The sequence below is a fragment of the Adiantum capillus-veneris genome, chromosome 2, assembly GCF_014529385.1.
Source record: "Adiantum capillus-veneris isolate H3 chromosome 2, ASM1452938v2, whole genome shotgun sequence".
Classification (NCBI taxonomy): Eukaryota; Viridiplantae; Streptophyta; class Polypodiopsida; order Polypodiales; family Pteridaceae; genus Adiantum; species Adiantum capillus-veneris.
Genome location: NC_140932.1, coordinates 171,901,511 through 171,916,796, shown reverse-complemented (window position 1 = coordinate 171,916,796; position 15,286 = coordinate 171,901,511). Strand labels below are relative to the sequence as shown.

The following is a 15,286-nucleotide window of genomic DNA, read 5'->3' as shown; positions in this document are numbered from 1 at the left end:
GGGGAAGAGGGTATGTAAAGAAAATGGGGGGGGAGAGAGTGCGAGAGTTTTATCTGATGCCGGTGGGGTGGGAAGGGAAAGATGAGTTACGGTGGAGGGGTACTGAGGTGGGGGGGGGGGGGGGGGGGGGGGTGAAATGAGTTTTTTTTTTCTTTTTTTTCTTTGATTTTCCGAAAGCCGGCTATCAATAGTAGCATACGTGTTAAATAGGAAACCTGATGTGAATGCACGTTTTGTTACTCGTTCTTGTGTTTTTTATAAAATCAAACATATTTATTTGAATCACATTTTAGTAAGTGAAGTGAAATCATTCAATTCTATGCATGACACATATGCAAAGGATTCCCATTTTGCATGCGCATGGTTTGAAGTATATCAAAATAATGGTCTTTCTTTTGAGCATTATACTTTGTCAAATGGATTTCTTTATTTTCAAGAAAAGCTACACATCACAACACCATTTAGGGAATCAACAATGAATGAAATGCATGCACCACCCTATATGGGTCATCGAGGAATACAATCTACACTTACTGCATATGAAAATCACTTCTTTTAGCCTGCCATAAATTACAATGTAGATAATTTTCATGAATGCTTAATATGTCAAAGAGTTAAGCATCAACATGGTAAGTCTTTTAACAACTCTTCCTATCCCTAGTGGTCCTTGGAAGAAAATCTCAATGGACTTCATCATAGGACTCCCCAATACTTCTTCTCAAAATGATATGATATGGACCATAGTTGACTCTTTTAGCAAACAAGAATATGTTTTACCTTGAAAAAATACCCTATCCACACCACAAGCTACAAAACTCTTTCTCAAACTCAATTTTCCTTATCATGCTTCCCCAAAATCATTATCTCTTATCGAGATGCAGGATTTTGCAATAACTTTTTGGGTTGCATTGGCCAAAAATCTAGGATCTACAATGGACTTCATGTACACCTTTCATCCTAAAAGTTACAATCAAACAGAAGCAACAAACAACACTATCATGGACCTCCTTAGATCATAAATGAGTGAAACATCTCAAATTGGGACCAACGTCTTCTTGTGCTTCAATTCGCCTACAATAACACACATCACTCAGCTACAGATTGATCATCTTTTGAGATTGTTTATGGGAAGAAAATCCATGTCTCTATCTCTACTATAGCAATGATGTCCAAGTAGCTGACACTTTAGCAAGAGACCACACAAACATTTTATAAGAAGCCACAAAGCACAAGCTAACAGAAAAAGTAAACCTACACATTTTAAACAAAATGACCTCACTTGGATTAGAATAGAAAAACAAAGATCAAAAAGTGTCAAAAAACATCCTAATTAAACCTCCCTTGATTGAGGATGATGAAGAAATTATAATTCATAAAACGATCCTTGACCATGACCTCACCACTACCCACAAAAATTAGTACAAAAGATATTTGGTATAAATCACTCCCTTCAAGAGTGTCAACAACGAATATCCAAAGCATTGCTACATCCACACTACCATCACTTGATACTTGCATACCACAAACCTAGAGACACAAATTCCTCAATTTATTCTCTTTTAATTGTATATCTAATGATTTAAGTAGTACTAGTGTAGATTTGCCAATTTAGGTAGTACAAACCCAAATGCAGATTTACTGGTTTAGGTAGCATTAGTGCATATTCTCTTATTTAGGTAGCACAATTCTAAATTCATATTTGTTGATTTAGATAGCATTAGTGGAGATTTGTAAGTTTAAGTAGCACGTCCATCGGTGTAGTTCCACTAGTTTAGGCAACAGTAATTACAAGGCCATTCAATGAGTGGCTAGCCACCACTACCGTTAGTTTGATTTTAGTAACATGATTCAGGACAATTGTCTTTCAACCCTGTGTATATAATGGGATTAGTATTTTGATAAATTCTTTATGGATCATTTGGTAAATTCTATAAGGTTTCCAATGTTAACTTGAATTGAAAAAAAAAGAACATTTGTCGAGTGTTGTTCTAGCAGATCAGTGACTAGTACATGCAAGATAATAATGAGATATCTATTGATGGAATAAAGCTGCCACTATTGGAATTTGTGGCAAGGCATCATGTTTCATAGTTCATTAAATGCATAGTTGAGATGTAGACATTTTATTATTAGAGAGATAGCTCTTTATGAGCAATGTTTAAATTTTTATGCCCAAGTGTGAACTAATGTAATCAATGTATGCGCATTGCTTTTACCTATAAATAAACATGTGCAATAGGAAAATGCTCACTCTTGCATAGGGGATATTGCACATTTTGCCTCTCTCTCTCTCTCTCTCTCTCTCTCTCTCTCTCTCTCTCTCTTTCTCAGCAATTCACTCTTTTCATCATAACTTCTTCATCCAAACTCGGTGATAGACCGCTTTTGGCGTGTACAAAGCATCATTTATATGCATGTTCATATGTATAAAAGGATGTAAATACATGAATTCGGGAGCTTTGCAAAGAGGTTTCAAGTTCAAAAAAAGGTGCAACGTGTGCACATTGTAAATATCTGTGCTTGCGTGTCGGCAGTCGAGCATACATACCTGCCTGGATAGGGTATCGCGGCCTTGGATATGGTTCTAGGTGGCTTATTTTGGCTCTAGATAATGTGTATGAGCTTTCTAGAATGTAAATAATGCAAGTGACAAGTGTGGATACTCTCATCCTGCTCGAGAAGTTTGACACATGCGGTAACTGTCTATTTGCGGTGATATGTGCATCGCCCTAGAAGTGGTCAAAAATGGAATGTGGGGATGTGGAAATGTGATTTGGGTATTGAGGATCAAGCGTGCAAAATTTGGTGAATTTTGGAGTTTGTTTCCTGTGAACAATGCCTGTCGGGGGTCAAAACTGGGCCAAAAAAGGTCAAAAAATGGTAAGAAAAGGTGTGAAATGGCTTAAAATTGCCACATCACTCACGGTTCCGTGATGGTCCAGACCGAGGAGGACTTTGGAAGATAAATATCAACACTTTCACCCCTCTGTGTGTGGGAGGAAGCAGGGTTCGTACAGGTGGTCTAGTGCAGTCCCGTTGCGTTTGGACCAAAATTATTAGCATTTCAGACTAAATGACATTTCAGAGAAAATTCTGATAAATCTGCTAACTTTGCACTCTATTGACTGAACAGGAGCCATGCAAGCAGCACAGAGGTCCAAGAAGAAGCTCAACCAAAAGGATAAGTTGCAGGAACTGCCCACTTATCAACTAGACCCTGATTCAGTCAAAGCAGCCAAGGCAGCATACCTCTCCAGAGAACAGCTAGAAGAGCATTACACTACAGTCTTCACCGACAGATTCAAGAGTGAAGAGGGGCATCAGGTGGAGTTGCAACTCCTACCTAAAGAAATTTATGATATTGCTGCTAAGCCCAAGACCAAAGAAGCCAAGCGCAGGCTTGGACTCAGAGACTTATATGAATAGGAGCCTTGCGGAGTGGATTTTCAGAAATTGTATGAGCTTCTATCCACAATTAAAGAAGATGGAACCACACAAATATCTGACACTCAGGGAAACAAGGTTGAAGTGGATCACTAAAGATATAGTGGCAGAGGCACTCAGACTACCTACAGAAGGAATGACCATGAGAGCAAGGGACAGGAAAATGGCAGACACCTTCACCAAGGAGACCGCCGCGGCTACCTTTGTAGATTTGATTCACAAACAAGTGGAAGAGCTAGCTCAGTTATACCATCAGCACTTCCATTTTTTGGCAAAAAGGCCACCAAGGTACACCACGCTGAATCACGTGATTGCCACCACATTTACCCAAGTTCTAAAGTCAACAACTAGGCAACCAGTGGACCACGCCCAATGTCCTGACCACCTTGAAGGACACCAAGAAAGAAGGCAAGATCACTTACTTGGGCACGCCAGAAGTTTTGACAAGGATAGCATACCATGCCATTGGCATGGCTGACAATCTACCACCTACTCCTAATCAAAATACATGGATATTGGCAGCACAAATATCTCCAAGAGCTACAAGGTCAGGAAAAATTAAAAATCCGATGAAGAATCAGCTAACAGCTCGGCGGAAAGACACAGCAGTGAGAGCTCTGATAACGAGGAGAAGAGAGCAAGAAGAGAAGAAATGAAGAGAAAAGTTGTGGCTGCCCACCAAAAAGAGCCCGCGCAGAAACAAGCTCGTTTTGAAAGAGAAAAACAAGCCTACCAACGCAACCGACAAGCACAAGGGAAGGACCAAGAGAAATGGGTGTCAAGCGGACTTAAAGGCCCATGAATGAAGCATCACACAAGAAAGAGACTGAAGACCCCACTGAGACTTTGGAGAAAATGTACCAAGAAGCTGAAGCCCTCAAGCTGAAGGAATCAGAAGAGGTAGCTAGGAAATCCAAAGAGGCAGAGGAACAGAGATGAGCTGAACAAACAAAAAGGGAAGAAGCACAAGAATAGGTCTATGAGTCTCCTAGACCCACCTCACCGCCTACAGGGCAACAAGACCACCCTATGCCAAGCCCACCACCATCCTCTGCAGGCAAAGACACCAATAAAGAAGGGAAGCCTGAGAAAGAGACAGAATTTGAGTCCACCAAAGAAACATAATCTACACAAAAGGCTGACGAGCACGAAAAACAAAAAGAGAAAGAAGCAGAGCCGGAACAAGAGAAAGTCACCGAAGCTACTCAAAAGATTAAAGAGCAAAAGGCAAGTGAATATGCACAAGGAGCCACTACTACACAAGAGCAGCAACAATAGAAAGAACTTGAGCGAGAGAAGGAAGTGAGCCTTGCACCTGAAGAGTCTACACAGTCTGGGCTAGCACCCTCTACTTCCACTCAGCAAGAAACCACTGAGGCAACAAAGCCTTGAGATGACAAAGAAAAATACTAACCCTCTACCTCCGCGCAAGAAGAACCAGCAGCTACGATGCAACAGAAAGACGCACATGAAGCTGCAGGTACATCCACTTAACTGGCAAGACAGGAGGATTGGCAGTCAAATGACGAGGTCATATTGCAAGTAAGTGAATATGCAAGGCAGATACAAGATATGACGAGAGACTTTGATCAGAAGCACTTAGCTATAGTACCAAGGCTAAAGAGCTCAAGATGGTGATTGACGCTCTCCAAGGAGAGTTAGAAGACAGGATGAATATCATCACCGATCTTTAGAGTCAAGTGCAAGAGATGAAAGCCAAAGTTGAACAGCATCAGCTAGCTAGAGATAGACAATAGAAAGAAATGGAGGAGTTAAGTGATCTGCTCACCAAGTTATCTGATGCTTGCAAGGCAAAGGACGAATAGCTCACAGAATTTACAAATGAACTTCTTACGACATCCCTGTCAGCTCAAAAAATTCAAGTGCAATCGGATGTTTCCAATGCCTCCCTACAATACTCTGAACAACTAATCAATGATCAGGCAATCTTCTTATGGCAAATCAGAGAAAATCCAGCCGTGGCCTTGATCAAGGGGACTGATAAAGATTCAAGGCACTACAAAAGAAGAACAAGGACCATGCATTAGAGTTAAAGCTGGAGCAATCACAGCGCAGGGACCTGTCTTTGATGCGGGTCTAGAGAGAAGAAGAGCTCCTGAAAGAAATAGCAGAGCTCAAGAGAGTTAACCAACTCCTCAGAGATGGAAAGCGAGAAACGCAGGATGAGGCCCGTGTTAGTAGCAAGCTAACGCAGACACCATTTTTTGGAGTTTTCCTTGTAAAACAATTATTATTTTGATAAATTGGAAATATTGTAACTCCTATTTTCTCTAATAAACCTTGTAATTAATGATCCGGGGCTACAAGCTTCTAGATTGTATCAGCCAATCAATTCCCAGCTTTGGTAGAACTCCAAAATATTAGTTCTGACCACTCAAAAACCTTGGATAAGGTATAAAAGCCAATTTTTGTAAGTTTTTTATAAGTTTTTGGATAAGAAATACACAGCGTGAGCTAATGGCGCTCACTTCTCTCCTTCTTGTGCTTCCTACTCCCTCTCCAGTTGTCACATTGCAAATGTTTTTGTTGCATTGCAACCGCAGGTAAGAGCTCTACGCATTAACGTAAGCCATTCACAGTATTTCATAGCTTTTGGCGTCGTCGACTTGCGACCTAATTTCATCATAACCACTACAATAAAAGAAGGTGTTATCGACGCATATATCGACGCTGCCCGTCGCTATACGCGTCGCTGTGAAACCAGTCGCTATTAGCGACGCGCATAGCGACTCATATAGAGACGCGCATAGCGACGACCATAGCAGAAAAAAAATTTCTTGAATAGAGGGCTGGTAACCTGGCCTATGCCCAGTTAAAAGATGGACATAGCCACAGCCAAACTTCCTGCCCTCTGCCCAAGAAAGCAATTGAATCGAGTGGAAATTGACAACAAGTCAATCCAAAGGTGAGTACTCTATCCAGGGCTTCTATCCAGGGCTTCATAAGTCTATATGAACCTCAGATCTGGTCATGTACTAGGAAATTGGGGCATACTCGGAGAAACCTCCAGTAGAGTATCTATTGAAGAAGCGTGAATCAAGGCAATTCCTTGCACACAATTTCTGAAGAAGTCTTAGACACTTTTTCAGATTCAACATCTAAAATGTCTTCTTACTCGACTCACTCGGAAACCGGAACGACAATGCGCTATAAAAATATACTCTCTTTTTACAAGACTAACCGTCATGGAGCCCAGGTTTACTTGCACCCTGACAAGGAGTGTGCTATTCGCATTGATGACCATGGTATTGAGTTCAAAGAAGAGGTTAGGGCAACCAAACAAGGAAAATGGTACATGGATCGAAACGGAACTCAATACGTACAAGTCAGAAATCCTGATGTGGTACAAATGGGGGTTAGAAGTAAACACTAAATCCCAGATATGTAAACAAAAGAAGGACCACCAACTCTAGAATTCGAGGGATACGATCAATTAGACTTGAAGCCTTTGAAACGGCTTAGTATGGATAATCCTAGGATCGGAGTCTATTGTTGGGAAGATAGAAACATAAAAGATCTTTTGTGGACTTCTCATGCCAGACCAGGACAATTAACGGCCATGAAGATCATCTATATATTCAAGATCAAAGATAAGGGATCTGCAGATCTACCAACTTACATGTTTAGAGATTATTTTAACAAATCTTTGTTATGATGACTTATGAGGAGGTAGAACAAACCAAATACTAGGGGTATTCCATACAGGATTGGATATTGGGTCAAGGACCAGAAACAACTCCAAGAGACGAACATCGTGAAAGATCATCTAAGAGTAATGTGAAGAAACCAAAAACCACCTCATCACATAGAAAACCAGGTGACACTAAGGCCAGTCCAGGGCTACATGAGTCACTATTTCCAACATACTGCTTTGAAGGACTCGGAACAGAACCAACTCCTAGAAGACCTAAAGTTGAACCAAATAGACGTGTCAAACCAACTGATTTTCAAAAATAGGTCAAAAAATACAGTGGGTCAGGGGATCCATATGACCACTTAGCAAGCTTTAAGCAAGTGCTAAGATCAGAGCGTATATTCCATTTCCATACTCAATTCAAGGGGTTGGGAATGACATTAGAAGGAAAAGTTTTGACATGGTTCCAAAACATTCCACCAAGGTCAATCATGGGCTTGAACACATTAGCTCAAGGATTTGTAGCTGCTTGTTCCAAGACGGGGATTAAACATAATATGGTAGCTCAAATCTACAACTTTAAACAGAAACATGGTGAGTCTATTAGGGATTGTGAAACTCGAATGAAACAATACATCGCCAGATGCCCAGAAATGGAGATACCTGTAGAAGAATGACTTGTATCCTCGTTTTTGGAGGGACTGCTAAACAAAGAACTGCATGCCATACTCTATAGTAAAAAGCATACAACCCTAGAAGCGTGTGTCTCTGATGCTATTGACCTAGGAGACAGTTGTGAGATCTTCAATGAAGAGGATTTCCCTAAGGATAAATAAAGCAAGAAACGGAATCCACAAGACCAGCACAAGCGGGAATGACCGCTCCGGCACCGCTCTCAGCCATAGAAGATATGCTAAAAAGGATGAACGACATGATGAACAATATGCAAAAAGCTCTATGAGAGGATCGGGACAAGGGATACCTCCACAAGGACAACCATTTAGGCCACAAAAATGGTGTGCAATCGAGGGTAAATGGACCAACCATGAAAGCCATGAGTGCTACTTCATATCAAAGTATAATGGGAATGTTTAGTATGTGCCCATGAGGCTCGAAAGACAACCCATGTACAGATATCAACCTAATATGGCCCAACCTCAAAGACCACCAATGGGTATGGAAAGACCTCAACCTGTGTTGGGACAACAACCTCCGAATCTAGGACATAATGCAGTGCATGTAAAGTACATGCACTTGGAAGGATTCATAGATGACAAAGCACTAGTGCCTACTACACCCTAATCAGAGCCTAGTCCATCTATAGTAATGGTAGAAGGAGATTGGTATAGTCCACATCCACCACCAATGGAATAAACCATGACTTATGCTCCACCAGAGCTCGCACCAATGTATTATGTAGCTAATCAATGTGTTAGACCTCCCATGGGAAGACCCATGATGAAGCCTAGAACAGGAAATTGTCATAACTGTGGTGCTGATGACCATTGGAAGAATGAATGTCCAAAGCCTGACAAAAACCTTAAACCAGGTGAAGCCTATTGCTTACAATGTTGCAAAAAGGGAGGACACTTTCCGGAAGATTGTTCTAAGAATCCTTTGAATGAGGTAAAAACTGTTGTAAACGTAGTCCAAGTGATGCCTAATAGCTCATCAGAGAGCCAACCGATTGTTCCAATCAAGGTAATCACTAGAACCCAGACAAAGAAAAAGAAACACAACTCCTCTGGTGATTCAAAGAACACGAAAGTTTCTTCTCAACGAATCAAAAGGATCAGAAGCAAAAGATATGAGATGAGAAAACAAAAACAACGGGTTGGAAACGAAGAGAAAGCAAAAATGCTAGCCCAAAACAAGTTGAAAGAAACTCGCAGTGAATTCAATGAAAAAACCGTGAAATCTGGAGGATCCATTCTGGTTGATAAAATTTTTGAGCCTATTAATGCTGCCTTTGAAGCCTACCAGACAGGAGTTAAAGCAGGCCAAACATGGAAAACAAATGGAAAACTATCCATCTCTAGGCACCAAAGCTTGAGGCTTATCAAAACTTGGTAAGAATCATGCAAGAAATACTGGATAACTAAAAACCCAAGCTTGAAAGAAAGTATTACAAAACATGAAGAGCTTCCAGTAGAAGAAACGAAAGCCAAATCCGATGTGGTGGCAGAACCCCACCTTGAAACAAATGGACCAGAGCTTATAGTGCTAGACAACGAAGATGCCTTATACAGAATTCAATTTGTAGAGGAGGACTGGCCAGGACACTTATTGGAAAAAGTAAGAGAGATCAATGATGGGAGCCTAACGTTACAGTCAGCTCCTATAGAAGAAGTCTGGTGCGATAACCTACCATCTGATATGAACATGGATTTACAATCCTGTACAGGGATTGCGGATCGAAAGATTCAGGAATATCTAAACCATTGAAATTAAAAACATTATCTTCTTACTTGGGAGATAACGAAGATGAATCCATCATGTGCAAGACCACTCAAGTAAAAAGAGCCGAACAGACCCTAGAAGTAGACAACATTCATTCAATCATGTCTACCCCCATCCAATTCACTCTTACTTTGGGATAACTGTTGAAAATCAGGCCGTACTTATGGAACGATTTACAAAAAACCCTAGAGAAGGTGGGGATAACATGGTTAATCTCTAAGAATTTTGGCAATTTGAAAAACGAAATGAAAAACAAAGAGATTCGATCAATTCTTATGAACAAGGCGGGAGAATATTATGAAGGGGAAGAAGGAAACACTACCCTCCCAGTGAAATATAATGACATTGAAACCATGGCAATACTAGATAGAGGAGCTGGCATAGCCATAGCCACTAAAGTATTATGGGAATCCTAGGGACATCCAGCCATTAGACAAATGGAAATGAAATTGCAATTGACTGATAGACACATTGAGAGACCACTAGGGCTACTTGAAAAAGTGATAGTCAACTCCTGTGAAATTGAATATCAACACACTTTTGCCATAGTAGACTTTGGGAAAAAAATCAACTATGAAAACATATTCGGAAGACCTTTCATGCGACAAGTGCAGCTTATCCAAGATTGGGGAAACAACTATACTTGAAGCAGGTGGGATCTATAACAAGAGTCAATATATCTAAAAGATCACACTTATAGAGATTCCCATCCAAGAGTTTGATTCAGTCTCTGCGCGCTGAAACTAAACTCCCATCCTGGTTAAACAAAGAGACTCCTATTTGGATGTGCGGAGATTCAGAAAATGTAATCTTAAGACGAGATGAATGTATCTTACAAATGGACTGTACAGACGAAGTCTACATACCTGAATATCCTTTCCAGAGCATTTATTTGAACCATTCGAGTGGACTCAAATTTTAGTGACAATGGATGTATGTGTGAATACTCAATTTTGCAATGAGGATGGATACATATAATCCCCATCCCAATGATGTCAGTCCTCAACATTGAAAACTAAGATGACGAAAACAAGGAATTGATCAAAGCTCCTCAAGTCTTTTTTGACCTGTATTACGATGCAACTGATGAGTTAGATGAACATTCGGCTACCTCAAAAGACTCACTGTCAGAAAAAGAGCATACGAGAGCTCAGTTACTCTTAAAGGGAGGGGAGGAAAAGTGTTTTGACTTTCCAAACGAGAAATCAAGAAGACAAAAATGGTTTAGACAAAAGAGAGACACCAATATTGTGAAAACACGACCTATGCCATCAGTCTCCAGTAAAACACAATTTCTGATGCAAAAAGATCCCAATGATTGTGTGAAGGACAAAATAAATGGCAAATATCCTTCAAACAGAAACTCAGAAATGTCTCAGACATCGAGAAAAGCAAAGAAGGGTACTCAAGAAAAATCTCAGGGTAAAAAACCACTCATGACCAGAGTCGAGCGGAAAAAGAAATATCAAGAGTTGAAAAAAGCTCTAAAGGAGATATACACAACCGAAATGGAAACCACGAAAGAGGATGGTAAGGATGTAATGCATGCTCCATCCCATTACAAAAATTATACTCTCCAAGATCAGAAAATCATAATCTAACAACCTGTTAGGGAACTATGGAAACAAGGCAAGTTCCTACGAAGGACCTGAAAATGCTAAAAGGGTAGACGTGGCTGCACCAGGAGAAGAGCTCAGACCTTCTTACATTGCGAATGACTTAACAGAAGAAGAAGAAAAGATTTTGTTGAGCTTGTTAAAGGAATATCGGGATATCTTTGCTTGGTCTTACAAGGATCTCAAGGGTGTTGATCCAGAAAACATACTATACCCATGAGAGATGATGCAAAACCAAGTAGACAGAAACCATACACTTATAACGAGACATTTTCTAGGAAGATCAAAGAAGAGATTGAAAAACTAAAGGAAGCTGAATTCATTTACGAATATGAACACACAGATTGGGTGTCTCCAATTGTGGTAGTACCTAAGAAGAATGGGAAATTACGAGTGTGTGTTAATCTCAAAAAGGTGAATGTAGCTACCATTAGAGACAACTTTCCTCTTTCGATAACTGAGCATGTTTTAGAACGAGTGGCAGGAAAAGAAGCTTACAGATTCTTAGATGGATTTTCGGGATACAATCAACTTTTGGTTGACCAAAAAATCAGCATAAAACTGCTTTTGCAATAGAATGGGATATATTTGCCTATCGGGTTATGACATTTGGGTTAACTATTGCTCCAGCCACATTTCAGAGATTGATGAGTGTTGGGCGGTTACGCCGCTAGCGGATGTTGTAATAGCGAGAACTCAACCATCAAACAAGAATGTCAGAGGAGGACGGAGCTTGACCCGCAGGCGCATGGAAACAAATAGATGGGTGTCAATCACCTACTCGACCTTCTAGAGACAATCACCACCAAGGAAATCAAATCTAAGTTCTAAAAACGCAAATGACTGAAATCCGTCCTACGAGCAAACGCTATCCGAAACATGATCAAAAGTCATAGAATCAGCCTCAAACTCAAAGGGGAGTCTATACACCGAATAAGGACAGTACTCTATGAATTTACACTCTAATCTGAACCTCCAAACACTCCGTGCGGTAATCGCGTATGAAGAAAGGCCAAAAATTACAGGTCACCGAATCTCAACTTCAATGGTTCTAATGTGTAGTTCTACTCGCTACGGTTCTATCGATATATAGCATGCTGAATTCTGACTCACAGATCAAGAGAAAACTCACAAAGAAGCTCGCGGGAGCTCGCCTCACGTAGAAGCCGAATGCACGCACGCTTGGTATTGGTGTGTAGCCCTCGCCGTCACTATCGCAATGGCGGTGTCGCTTCTCAAATGGCTACTCCATAGCTCGTGTAGCAAGAGGATAAGACTCTCTCTCTCACACACTCTCTCTCAGACACAGTCACGGCGCTCAAAAACTCAACTTTTGATTAATGATAAGTCTCCTTTAGGTTTACAAAAGTTGGCTTTTATACCTCACCCTTGGAGGTGTGAAATCATCTCTACTTACAAATGCGGGCACAACTATCTTGCCTACTTGAATGGAATACAATCTGGAAACTCAATCGAGTCCCGCTAATTACAAATGATTGTCTCAATGAAAAATAATTTCGGCAAGACATTTATTACAATGAATAGTTGCAAAAGTGTGGCTGTGTTTTCCTTCGGCTCAACACTCCCCCCATCCGCGTTCATGTCGTCGCTAACACGACGTCTTTGAGCTTTGCTTCAGTGAAATCCCGATAGCTCTTTGGTTGCCGATGGTTAGGATCTCTGAATGTCCCTTGATAAACCTTGATTCCTTGCTCTTCAAGGATTTTCTCTTCCATCCATGTATTTGTAGGCTTCAGTGTTGGGTTCTGCTTCTGCTATTTTGTCCTTGAGTGTGGTTCTTTTCTTCTTTGTAGGCGACTTTCCTGTATCCATAGCTTTTGTAACTCCAATTTCAAAAGTTAGCGTCTTTTTCGTACTGATTGCCGAAACTAATCTTTTAACTATCCAAATGACTTCAAAATTGAAACATAAGCTATTCAGGGCCTAAGGATGCAATGCATATGGAAAATATGAATTTTGGGTGCATTTTCATGCTAGAGACATCATATGGGTATGATGTCAAGGTGTTCAAAATCACTTGATATTTGATATGCAAATAGTTGATAGCATGTACATCATAGATATATGCTTGATTTTGCAATTGGATCTCATTTGGTCAAGTTATGGCCACTTTAGTCCTAATCAGGCTTTTGTTGAGATATTGAGTGAGGATTGGCTTTTGAGATCCAAATGGGATAAAACTTTGTAGATGGCTCTCATACCACATGTTGAACAATTCTGTATGGTCAAAATAGCTCTGAAATGTCCCAAAGTGCCTTGGAGACATCATACCCATATGATGTCCATATGGCCCAATTTGGCTCATTTTGGTTTTTTGGCTTGGATTTGGCTTTATAATGGCTTCTGCAATGATCTTATGGAATTTGAAAAGAATTTGGGTCAAAATTGCTCCATGAGACATCATATGGGTATAATGTCTTTTGTGGATTTTTTGCATGATTTTGGTTCTGTGAGCTCCTTACATGGTGGTAAAGTACTATTTGTACTCAAATCATCATTTGAAGTTGAATATGGCTGAATTTGGATAAAAATAGGCTTTAGGTCAGGATTTTTCCGCTAAGTGGACTAATGTGGCCATATACTTGTCCAAATGGTACCAAACTTGTTGTGTGGCTTATATTCTATGTGTATAATGAGAATATGATGAAAAACATTAAGTTATGGCCCAAAATGAGTGAAAAGACATCATATGGGTATGATGTCTTTTTTGGCCAAATTGCACTTTTGATATCCAGATGGCTTGTGCAAGTTATTTACACCACTCCTACAAAGTTTCACTTGATTTGGAGCTATTTTTGCAAGCCTAGGGTCATATGTCGGTTTTATGTCCTTCTTTGCATTTTTTGGGTTTGCAATCGATTAACTATCTCCAAATCTCCTGTAACTTTGTATTTTGGATGGTCTTAGCATGTATATAGTGAATATGAACTCAGAAGTGGAGTGTTATGTGCAAAAATGCTATGAGACATCATATGGGTATGATGTCTGATTTGTCAAAAATTCTTTTTTCATGCAAGGCTTGTGCTGTGCTTGTGCCCTAAGCCCTTGTAGCTAGTTTTCAACTTTAAAAATCACAAGTTTAGCTAATAGCCCCCTTTGTAGGCATTTCAGTCTTCGAGTCCGTCTTTTGGTTTCAAAGTAAACTTTTCTTGATCTTAGTCCTCGAGAGTTGTATCTCGAGCTTGTGTGAGTTGTTGGGAAGTCGTCTATGTGGTTCAGGTTGACCTTGATTTTTTTTACACCACTTTTTGCCAAAGTGTCTTGTGAAAGAATCTGTATCTGTGTGTTTCAAAAAACTGTGTCTCTCAAGAGGCCACTGTTGGTGTGTATACGTCTCCGGATTCTTTGCCCAAATCTACCACAAAATCTCAAACCACAATCTCTGCGGAAGCTGAAATTACATTTTCAGCTCATAATTTATGCACTTAATTTTGAGCACCTCTTGTTCTTCCAAAAGCATCAAACTCGCATAATGCTGCGTAAAAGTGGAAAACCTGAAATTTTCAGAAATCCTCAAATTTTTTGAGCTGGATATTTGAAAATCAGTGAATTTGCAAAAAGTTTCTTCTGCAAAGTTGTAGATCTCGCAAAAATTGTTATCGGGTTGCAATTGTTATCACTTGTATTAGCGCTTTGAGCTACAATTGTACTTGAGCCTCAATGGCAGTATTGTCGGCTATACTTTCTCTTTGTAATCATATTCACTGTAATCTCAATCATGGTATATATTTCAGTGATACTTACTTCTCGACCAGTCTTCTGAATCTGAATCTGATTCTTATTTCAGTATCCACATGTCAGTTTAGTCTCTGATTTCTATCTAGTCTGTTGTCTGAAATCTTCCCACACTAGTAGCTGAAATACTTCAACACTGGAATTAGCTGTCTCAAGAGATTAGCTCCAATTCCATTTTGGCGATCACGGTGGCTAGAGTTGAAGCTCGTTGACTGAAAGAATCTTCTCCCAGTTGAAGTTTGCCGCAATGGAACCAAAGTCCAATCGTGGCCGGAAATCTACCAATCGTGTGGACCCCATTCCTGAGGAGTCAGGAAGAGAGTCTGACCCCAAGAAAGAGAAAATGACTAGCACT

At 40.2% G+C, this 15,286-nt stretch overlaps 1 pseudogene; it reads left to right on the top strand.

The window, feature by feature from the left end:
* Positions 1-4,242: 4,242 nt before the first annotated feature.
* The window catches only part of LOC147464070 (uncharacterized), a 39,660-nt pseudogene continuing 28,616 nt past the window's right edge, over positions 4,243-15,286 (top strand).